The following is an 11709-nucleotide window of genomic DNA, read 5'->3' as shown; positions in this document are numbered from 1 at the left end:
TAATTGCATCATTGATCGTAAAAATAAAAGAAGAGATCAAATCATGGATCATGTTGTACAAGTGTTTCGTTCTAAATGATTTTTTATTTCAGATAAATCTTGACATACGATTGTGCTTACTACGTGTATATTAATTGGCGGTCGTTTGATCTAAAACCTTGATCAGGAACATGAAACCTAACCAAAAACAAAGCAATATTTTGCTTCCACTCGAGAACGGAAATCGAGTCGTCTGGAAACCACCCAAAATATATCTTTCAGTTAATCTGGAATGGTACGTGAGTTGAAATCAATATTGTACTCACTCCAACGAATTTCGCGCGCGAATGCAATTCTCGGAACCATCGCTTCGATACTCGATCGGCACATGTAGGTATATAAGCGGGAAAAAAACAACAAACAGGCACTCATATCACCTGACAGGTACGTGCATCAAATGATGGCGTGGAAGGCAGCAAGCAAAAAAGGTGGGATCATTTGGGCACTGGCAGTACTCGAACAAGATATCTGCCCAAAAACAAGCGAAGTAGCGGATAATCATAATAATGACTTCGCTCGGCACAAGAGTAGAATCATAATGCAACGGTACGTGGTTGGAAACACCTTTAGCACTTCTTCGGGCATTTCGTGGGTTCTTTTGGGAAAGAATGCTTATTGAACTCGGCAAATAAAAAAAGGATTTTTTGTTATTGTAACTCAGTCGCGCAGTACAATGAGTCACGATCTCATATGCCTTATTTTTTGCGAGAGATTTAAATTTGCGGTTTTCGGGTATGATTTATGAATATCTCTCTATTATCTTCTTTCTGTCGGGGTACGAGGGTCACTATTTATATTTCGGGAATTGGCAACACTGATCTCATGTGAGTCCATCTGACGGTTCCATCGTAAAGTTTGACATTTTTGACGATATACGTACTCAGAACATTTTGTCATACGGACGCTATTTGTTTATTTTATATTTAGTTGAAAGTTTGGTCTCGGCAAAAGAATGGAACTGAATCGTGAACATTTTCGTGCGATGATTTTTTACGACTTTCGACGTGGATTATCACAACAAGAGTGCGTCAATCAACTTAATTTGCCTTTTGGCGATGAAGCTCCAACAAAAACCACTGTGTATCGCTGGTATAGTGAATTCAATCGTGGTCGTAGTTCGCTGTCCGACGAGTTTCGTGAAGGTCGTCCAAAATCGACTGTAGTGCCAGAAAACATCGATGCTGTGCACGAAATGATTAAGCAAGATCGTCATGTAACCTATTGTGAGATTGAGGCATCCCTAAGCATTAGTTCCACCAGCATATATGCGATTTTACATGAACACTTAGTTGTGCGAAAATTATGTTCACGTTGGAACCCACATAATTTGACAATCGCTCAAAAAAAGGCTCGTGTCGATTGGAATAATTGCTTTAAAAATTGGTTTATGCGCATGCAAAAGTGTATCGATCATCGTGGCGAGTACTTTGAAAAACAATAAAAATATATTCGCAGCTTAACTATTTGTTTTTGTTCCTATTCCCGAAATATAAATAGTGACCCTCGTATAACACAGGATACTGATTTGAAGGGATATAATGTATATTAATTCGCATTGCCACAAAAATTGCATCGATGCCTCTGAGTTGTAACGAATAATTTTCGGTTGGAATCGTTAAAACCGTATTCAAGTGAGCTAAATTCGCACAATTTTCACAATCAACCCATTAACAGTTTTTAGTTCGTTTTTTTTTTCAATGAGTCCATTTCAGCAATATGATCTTTGTCATAAACCGCACAAAACAGGTATGACTGTATACAGTAATCGTTCGCTAACGGGATCTTCTTTAACTAGACTGCTCTTTAACTGGGTGTGGGTTAACTGGGCTGCAGCAAAAATATGATAGGGACTTATGTTATAAATACTTATGTTATAAAAATATACATTATTTTCGCATGACGAAAACACTTGACGAAATTGTATGAATTTTTAATGGAAATCTTTTGCGCTGAGAAAATGTAATTAGAAGCGTTACCATGTAAAGCTAATTACACCCTAACTAGCATTGGCAGAAATGATATCGTCTTTGGCAGAAAAAATGCTCTCTCTTGTATTCAACGGTGAAATGCACAAATAAAGACACCTTTCCAAGAGTCTCAAAATGTTTGTATGTATAAAGCAGACCTCTCATTCCCTCAGATTGAATTTCACTTTGGAATTGTATCCAAAAAATCCAAACGACAATAAACAGGGATCAGGGATGAACTAAGGCCTGCTGAGATGGTCAATGGTCAATGGTCAACGGTTTCTGCCGCTGGGACGTTTGGGTCTCTTTGAATGACTTTACCATCCCTAGCCGCAAGCTGTGTTCCTTGCCTGCCTGCTATATGGACCTTCTTTATGGACATCATACAACAAAGTGTAATTTGCCTGTTATGAAATCGAGAATTCTATGGTTGTTGGACCAGACCAAGCAGTCTTTATTCAACCGCTCACTATCCGGTGGAACTTTTGCAAAGCTATGGAAAAAATCTTAAACAAGAGAGAAATCGTCAGCTTATGTACTTTGCAATAAGTAAGGGAGATGGGGGTAAGACGGACATGTTAAGGAAAACTGCAATTGTATTATTAGAAACTCATGTTTTCCAAAACTCAAAAGCAGTTTCTTACAGTTCAATACACTGGTTTTCGAAATAATTGGTCAAATGTATTATAAAAATGTGTTTTTCCTGATTTTTACTGGAATTAAAACTAGCCGAAAAGAAGAACATTTTTATCGATGCGAGTATAATGGACATGTAGTGAGGGGAACATGGACAGGTCAATAATATACGAAGCGTTGAAGTTTATCGCTCGCGAGAGGAATAATTTCGCTCTCTCTCTCAGTGTTTGTGCGTCCAGTTACTGAAATAGAACAAAAAGTGAAAGCAAAATAAAAAAGAGTTCAATATTCTTCCCTTCACTTACCATCATGCATCCATACGCGGAATCATGTTTGATTGTCGGTTTTTGTTTCTCTATTCCACTTTTGATCAGTATTCATTGTCATAGGATGGTTTAAATATTCTAGAATAGCATGTAGAAGGGTTTCCCATCAACAGATAATTGAAATTAATAATGCAACTATATAAATCAACCACCTGTCCATCATACTTCCACTGTCCGTCTTACACGCGGTTCCCCTATTCGTTTCCGAACGGTATACCTCAATAAATTTGGCACCACACTCACTTTTCGTTACTTTTATAACTACAGACAGTGCCGAATCTAGAATACGTCCCCAGAACACTCGTTCCAGGGCTGCAACACGTGTAGTGTCTGCCACGAAGTCGTCGGTCTCTATCTGGATCCGCACTGAATATCGTCCTCGCTGGTCGCTCATCCTCTATTCGGGCTTCGTAGCCAACCCACCGTAGCCTGCTGTGTTTTATCAACTTCACAATATCAGCATGCTACACCATAATCCATTCTCCATCTTACCGCCGAGTATTGATCCCAGGATATTACGCTCATAGACTTAAAGTGCCCACCTATCGGCTTCCTTCGGCGTCCACTCTTCATGGGTAGAGACACTACCAAAAGGGTCCTCTTGAAAGGCGCTAAGGCCTCCCCTACGAGACTCTATGATTGACGCCGATGATGTCGATGTCGTCCACGGAGCCTAGGAGCATGCATGATGGTACCACTCAATTTCACGCCTCCTTTCTATACATAACCTTCCACTACTCGTCGCGCTTGACCGAATCGTACACCACATTGAAGTAAATAAACAGATTATGTTGTTCTGGTTGTTCAGTCTCAAGTGCTCATTTGGTCCGTTGTGGAACGCCCCTCTCGGAAACCACATTGGTACTCGCCTGCAAAGGATTCCTGCAACGGTCTCAGTATGTAGAAGAAGATGCGAAAGAATCTAGTATGCGGAATTGAGGAGGGTTATGCTTCGATAATGGCTATAGTCAAGACAGTGTCCCCTCTTGTGGATAGGGCAGCCGTTCGCCCCCGACCTTGAAAAGTTCGACTGGAATAACGTTATTCCCAGCTGGTTTATAGTTTTTCTCACTCTCTACAAGCTTTCTCACCTCATTCAAGGGCTGTGAATCCCGTGCTCACGTTTCTTACGACGATGAAGTCTCTTTCTGGCAACTCTTGCCTTTTGGTATCCCTCCTTGATGCGTCGTGTAACATTTTCTGTTGTCAACATGCGACCTCGGGCCTACGCCATCGGGCTTATCGTTTGTCGGCGCGTATACGTTGATCAGGATTTAATCAAAGAATTTGCCCTTGATTCTTAAGGGGGTAGTACTCTATGAAAACTTGAAAAAAAAATTCTGGCCCTAAATGTTATCTGTGATGTCTACTTTACTATAGTTTTTGTCCCAGGTTTGCCCGATGCTCCGTTCCGAAGTTACAAGCCAATTCATGGACCTAAGTCTTTGCTTAAGAAGCGCGTGAAAAATGCGCGCAACGCATACATCATTTGCTTCCAAGAATGGATATCATCCTAGCTTCCAATACTATCAAACAATATAATGGATGGGTATATCTAGATTGATTTTTGAATTGGTCCTACGCATATTTGTCGATCAAAGATTCGAACAACTTGATTCGCTTAGTATCGCGACCAGAGCGGTGGATTTGCAATACTGATACATGCAACCAAAAGTCAAAAGTTTTGGAAATTGCAGCAAATATAGCAACCTGTAACTTCAATGCTGTTCTACAAGGTGTTTAGGAGATAATGAAATAACTTAAGCTTGAAATTGGACCGGAGTGCAACAATTCCTGTGGAAAATCGGATAACGAACGAATCGACCGAGCATAAGTGTGGATGTCAGAAACAGCTAGAGGAGCCCGTAAGTCCAATTTGGTAACAAAAAAGTTACAGGAAGAACACCTTCTAAGGTTTGAAGGACAGTTCTATGGTCCAGGGATTGCAGATTGAAGATACGATGTAAAATAAACGAAAACCATGTTTTGCAAACTGGTGGAAATACTACCTCAGGAACGGTCCATCCGATTTTGATGAGATTCTCCACAAAATTTCCTATCATTATACGTAGGATTTGTTTTTGATATTTTGAAAATAAAATTTTGTGAATGTTTTTGTTTCGATTTTTGAGGCAAAAACGCCATTTTTTTTACAAAAAATGTCGCCATTTCATCAAAATAGTTGAAATCAGTCCACTAGAAAAACTTGAAAAACTCCCACCAGTTTACAAGGTTTCGGCTGCAAGAATTTAACACACGGGTTGCAGTTATTCAGGGGACAGTCCAATTGACACCTTTTTTTCGTTTGTTAAGTAATATATACCTTATTAAATTGTGATATCACTTTAATCATAGTAATTCATTTTCTCGTTGAAAAAATCGCGAAAATCACATACTTTGCATGGCAGACCGCCCCCCCCCCCCTTTAGAGAGGGGGGTGGTGGAGTGTCTAACCACCATAGAAACATTTATTGCACCCTAAAACCTCCATATGACTAATTTGGTTTCATTTACTTGATTAATTCTCGAGTAATGCAGAAATTTGTGTTTCATTTGTATGGCAGTATGGCATTATTGCGACACATTCAACAGGGCATTTTTTACCATTGGGTAAAAACCAACCAAATTTTGTACACTTCTTCATTGATGTGTATTGTCTATATGCTGTCAAACTCGAAGTCGTGTTTTTCGATTCAACGAAAATGGAGATAACCCAACGCGAATCGAGAGAACAAATTCTTTCCAAACACCTGAAATTTCCTGACCTGTCGCACCGGCAGTTGGGAAAAATTTTGAACATTCACCATTCAACCGTCTCCAGAGTGTTGAAGCGGTTCCAGGAGCGGTTGACGTTGGACCACGGCAAAGGAGCTGGAAGAAAACCGGGACCGGTGAACAAAAAGACGGAGGGAAAGGTGAAGCGGATGATTAAAGCAAATCCCAACGTCTCAAGCCGTGATTTGGCTAAAAAAATCGACATGTCGCAGAGCTACGTCCAGAATGCAAAGAAGAGAGCTGGACTACATACATACAAGGTACAGAACTTCCCAAACCGCTATGAGCGGCAACAATCGGCGGCTAAAACTAGGGCACGGAAGCTCTACAAGAAGATGCTGATAAAATATGGCTGCTGTGTGATGGACGACGAAACGTATATAAAAGCCGATTTTAAGCAAATTCCGGAGTTGTAGTTTTTCACCGGCAAGATCAAGTTCGATGTGGACGACAAATTTAAGAAGAAGAAAATGTCGAAGTTCGCCTCCAAATATCTCATTTGGTAGGCCATCTGCTCTTGCGGACTGAGGAGTGAGCCTTTGGCTTGGTTTTTGTGGGTGAGATCCCCACTCGACGTCTGGGTTATCCCTTCCCAGATAAGGCTGGTAGAGCGTTCTACCTCTATAAAAAAAAAAAGATAGATAGACAGACAGAAATCCATTTTTATATATATAGATTATTATTGGTCCCAGAAGGGTGAAGTCAATTGGGTAGCTCTACCGTTTCTTTGACCGATTTTACTTGGTGTGACGAGACATTGTCCTCATGAAAAATAACGTAGAATGCTTTTTCTGGCATTCTAGGCGTTTTTGGAGCAAAGCGCCGTTAACAGTTACACCGGTTTCCAAAAGGTCGTACCAGTTTACATCTCATTGATCCACAACACAACATTTTGTTCTTTCCGAAGAGATCTTGCCTTGCGATCGATGTGGCCGGGGTCACCATATGATGTATTGCGCTTAGGATTCTTGAAATATATCCACTTTTCATCCCCGTGTACAATCTGATGCAGGAATGACCTTTGTAACTGGAAAGCAATATTTCGAAAACGCTTTTTCGGTTGCCTTGTTGCTAGTCGGTATTGTCATGTGTTACCCATCTTCCAACTTCCAACGTGCCCCGTTCCGCACATCAAAATTCCAACTTTTAAGTGTTTTGAACCACTCATTTTCCGAAGAACGATTCCTTGAGAATAAGAGTACGGATTAGTAACCTTATATGTTTCATATATAACCTAAGCTTGCGTTTGGGTAAACTATACACTTCGTAGTTGTAGTCCGTGATTGATCTGAACCAGCGAAAGTACACAAAGAACGCACCGAATGATGCTTGGGAGTAGCAAATCAGTCTAATTGTGCAAGTTTCGGTGAGTCGAGCTTTAAAAGGTTAATAACGACGCCTCCTTACAGTCACCAGAGGAAGGGAAGGAATGTTAGTATGATATTCGCCGACCGAAGACCAGAGGAGTCGCCTCTATAGCGTGGTTCCGTAGCATTAGTGAGGGAGGTAAGAATCAAGATTCACTGTGGTAAATGATGTGAGTTTATCCATTTCTCTCTTTGTATAATAACCATGGATAACAGCTATTACAACCATTCTCCTTAGGGGCTTTGGACCCTCTGCTCTGGTTATCAATAGTTCCAGGTTCTTTTCGAACATGCTACTATAGATATTCGCCATTCGCAGGCGGAGTTTCTGATACCATTCTTATATAGATCTATTAATTGCATAACTGAACTAAACAGCGTATGTAAATGGCAAAGCGATGGCAAATAAAACCACTCAACGATTGTGAGTCAACGGATAGCCCACGTCTCCGCGTGCCCTATTATTATTTTCTTTCATACGGCCCGCAGCACTTGCGATAAAATAAGTCAGAATAAGCGAACTTTATGCATTGGAAGTGCAAATTTCGTTGACAGCGGCTAGCAAAGCTAAGCTCCAATAAATCGGAGAAAAAAGAACAGGCGGCTGCTGGAAAAGCAACACACCGGCTCTGACCGTTCGAAGCGCCCCCTATTCCAAGTAGGAGGAGGGCGCAATCGTGATCAATTTATCTTATAATTTTAGGCAGTCGCCACGCCGACCGTCCGCTCCCAAATGAAAGAAAGAGTGATCGGGCGCATTTTTTGTTTTGTTTTTGCTCTTTTCCACAGCGCTTCCAGCTGGATTTTATTTTTCCCGCGCTTCAGCCTGAAAATGTAGTAATTTGCAATCGCAATGGGCACGCGGGGTTCGAGATATACCACAGCTTCCTGGACTGCTGGACGACGACGCCACGAAAGTTGTGAGCTATATAATTGGAAAATAAATACCTTCAACGCTTTGGAAATTGGCTCCACAACCACGAGAGCCGAGACTATACTATGCGCGCGACTGCAGCGCCCTAATGTTGGCTGATTATAGTTTTCTCCCCCAGAAGTACGTTAATTTCCTAATGCTAGGGTCCATAGCATGGTTTGTGTGTATGTATCGGGTCACCCCAAGTGATAGATAAGTCCAGACGCGAAAATAGGTAGGTTTTACTTTTTTGTTGTCCCTTTTGTAGAGGAATGCATCGATTCCACTAATCTGTGGCAGGTCGCTCGAGGTATGAACGGGATCCAGATTAAAATGCGGCCGAATGCAGTGTGAAGGAAAAAGTTGAAGACATTGTATTGGAAGTTTTCACTTTCTTCCTAGTAATAACCGTCTAATACAACCAGCATGGATTGAACAGACTAAAGATCCAAACAGCAACAGTGCAGCAGTTGTTATGCCACTGTTGAATCATCTTGAGCGAAATTGAAAGGTACATTGGAAAGACGGTACCGAGAATGTACTCCGAGAAGCACCATTTGACACTTAATGTCACATCGTTAAACGCTTCCTGTCGGGAGCTGCCGACGTAATCATAGTTTATAGGTGTTCTCATCATCGGTGTAAAAGGTGCAGTCCTGTCTTTTCAACTCTTCGTTAAACAGTCAGACAGGTTAAACGAACATAGGCAGTAACCAGAAGTATGTCGTTATTTCTGTATCGTACAGAAAATTACTCCTCACAGATAAAAATAATTAGTAGAATCACGATTTTTGTTCTGTTTTTCCAACAATTTGGACTTCATCAATTTGAACCTTTTTTCAGCATGTCTTTTTTACAAAATTGAACTCGCTGTAGAAAAAATATAAGAGGTTGTGTTCTAGGCACGACCGCATTGTTGACGTAGAACTACGCTGTAGTTTAATTCAAGTCGCTTGTTTATAATTGCGGATATTATTTTATAATGCTACGAAAATTTTGAAATAACTATTCTACCAGTTTGGTCGCCCTGAAATATGTTTTTTATTGTACAATCATTTGACGATAATTGTTTGATGATTCATTCTTGTGCTCGCAGAAAAATACATGCTCGAGATAAACGCAGCTATCATCCTTAGTGGAGAAAGTTTTGCTACTGGCAAGCGGAACCAAATCACATACAACATTTCAGAACGACATTTACATTCTTGGTGACTAAATAAACGAAATAAACTCTATCTGTTAATTTCAATAACCTTGAAAAGAGTAGCGATGCTTCATTATGACCAAGATTCGCGCAAATGCAATCCTAGTTGAAAGCAGCATTAATAACTTTATATAACTTATTGAATAACTTGGTATTCCCCAAATAATTTTTTGGTGCACAACCTTAACACCTGCTTCACCATAGTGTCAGTTCAATGCATTCATGACAGAAAACAAACAATGTTAACTGCTTGGAAGAAGGCTGAATATTTGCCTCAGCAGAGATTCATTACCAATACCCTAGCGTAAGGTTGATGCAATGAATGCAATGCCAGAGACATCAGCGAGTGAGTAATTTGGTCGCGTCCACAGCTCAATCCGAAACGAAGACATGTGATGACGCAAAACAAGGAAGAACAAGCGATATTCATTGCTCTGAATACAGAACGATACTAAAAAAGTTTGCCTTCCTTCCTTGCTTGAGACGACTTTAAACTTCTTCAGTTCATTCGTCTCTAACCTTCAAAAGGCCCTTGGAAAACTTTACTTTATCCATAATATTACTACTCCACCCCCATTGCCTTGAGAAAGGCATTCGATCCCTCGCCGTCCAGTCCGCCCAGCAACGCTGTTGTTCAGTCAATTTCCTCACGAAAAATGAAAGTTTGCCTCAGCAAGATCCACTGTTTATACTCAAGGCAAATATTCCCCTTCGTTCTTTTTCTTTGCCTTTGTTCACGGAGACTTTACATCTTAAGGCCGTTTTATATTATCCAGCACGTAGCGTAAACGGCACGTACCGACACCGGCGGACAAATACATGATGTATTCATATCATCAGGCATAACAACTTCTCTGTACGGACCGGCAGCGCAGACGGAGCGGATAAATGTTACTGGTGATTGAACCGATGTCGTACCGAAGAGCGACGAACGCACCCATACCACGAACTTCGACGTTTGATTTGTATGTATGGTGCTACTCGCCCGTGTAGTTCGTGCCCGGCACCGGCAAAATATTCTTTTCGAGAATTCCTTCATGCATTTGTCTGAAACGTGCTGTGTATGCCCGGAGCCGTTCCGCTATATGTACGAATACACATTTACACGCAACAACATTTGTCTTGCATGAAACGTGCCGTGCCGGTTACGCTACGTGCCTGATAATATAAAATTACCTTTACGCTTTCCCCTTCTTTGCTCTTCAACAAGTTGCTCGTTATTGACAGCTCTGTTCGGGAAAGCACACAAATGGACAGAACAAATGTATGAGGAAATGGGAATGCTTCCAATTTTCATCAATTTAAACCATATATAGACTATGGGATTGTAATGTATAGCATATCAAATATAGTATAGTAGTATAGTAATATATAGCACATCACATCTTAGGGAATTTCCAATTCGTTTGGTAGGTAAATCGCCAAAATCCGTTCGCGTCAAAAATAGTTATTAATGTTAACTTTATTTCATAAAAACGTGACCTGTTTTCTGATTTGGCACCCTTAATGAAAGACGTAGTTCTACGTCAAAAAGTAATAATCAGAAAAGCACGCGATTTGCCTCAGCCCAAAATGAAGAACATAGATTTTTGCTTTGATGAATCATTTGAAAAGAATCTGCTGTGACAAATAGGTAAAGTTCCTACAGAAAGTCAAAAATATACTTTTTCGCACAAAGTAAAAACATATCAAGAGCATTTTCTGCTACTCAATTGTGATACAAAATACGAGCATACGAGACCCAACCTAAAACTGATAAAATTATCAAAAGTGCAACATTCCGACAAAAAAACCAATTCACCGGCTATAAGCGCCATGAAAAGGACAAGAATAGACACAACCGGAGAAACAGATAAACAGACAGAAAATTACCCCTCGACTGCCTTCGGTTGCAACACGCCATTCATAAGCGGTTATCGAATCCTTCGTAACAAATCATTGCACCAAGAGTGAAACGTTACTAAAAGGTTACATGAACTCTGACACTGGGAGAGGTTGATGGTAAGATAGTATTTATTGATATAAATCCGGACAAAACCTAATGGACGCGCCTCAACTAGCAATCTCTTTGTGAAATTGCAAGTGAGTGAGCTAATGTTATTCAACATCCCTCTCATCACCCCTGACTTTTATCGATAAAGGAGATAGGACATTGCTAGCGTATGCCGAAAGGATACGCCTTGCACATGCGCCTTAGGAATCTTCCCCTCTTGAGAATGCACCTCCACATATTCACAGCATGATTATGCTAAAATATATTTTCGCTCTCTCCATGCCATTCAAAAAGGATGACTCCCTATAGCTAGAGGCGCGACCGTGACAGGACTCGAACCTGCAATCTTCGGATTCGAAGTCCGACGCCTTCATCCATTAGGCCACACGGTCTCACACTACTCAGTTTCTATTGCACTACAACCTGAAATGCATACTATTTTTTGTTTTTGTTTCACTATCTGAAGCACAACTCTAGTATTTTATTATG

General features: G+C 40.6%; 1 non-coding gene across 1 annotated transcript; it reads right to left on the bottom strand.

The window, feature by feature from the left end:
- Positions 1–11538: 11538 nt before the first annotated feature.
- Trnar-ucg (transfer RNA arginine (anticodon UCG)) lies at positions 11539–11612 on the bottom strand. Its single transcript has one exon. It is a non-coding gene; the product is annotated as a tRNA-Arg (tRNA).
- Positions 11613–11709: the final 97 nt, after the last annotated feature.

Source organism: Toxorhynchites rutilus, chromosome 1 (genome assembly GCF_029784135.1).
Source record: "Toxorhynchites rutilus septentrionalis strain SRP chromosome 1, ASM2978413v1, whole genome shotgun sequence".
Classification (NCBI taxonomy): domain Eukaryota; kingdom Metazoa; phylum Arthropoda; class Insecta; order Diptera; family Culicidae; genus Toxorhynchites; species Toxorhynchites rutilus.
Note: the sequence above shows the minus strand (reverse complement) of the source record. Positions and strands in the feature narration are given on the sequence as shown.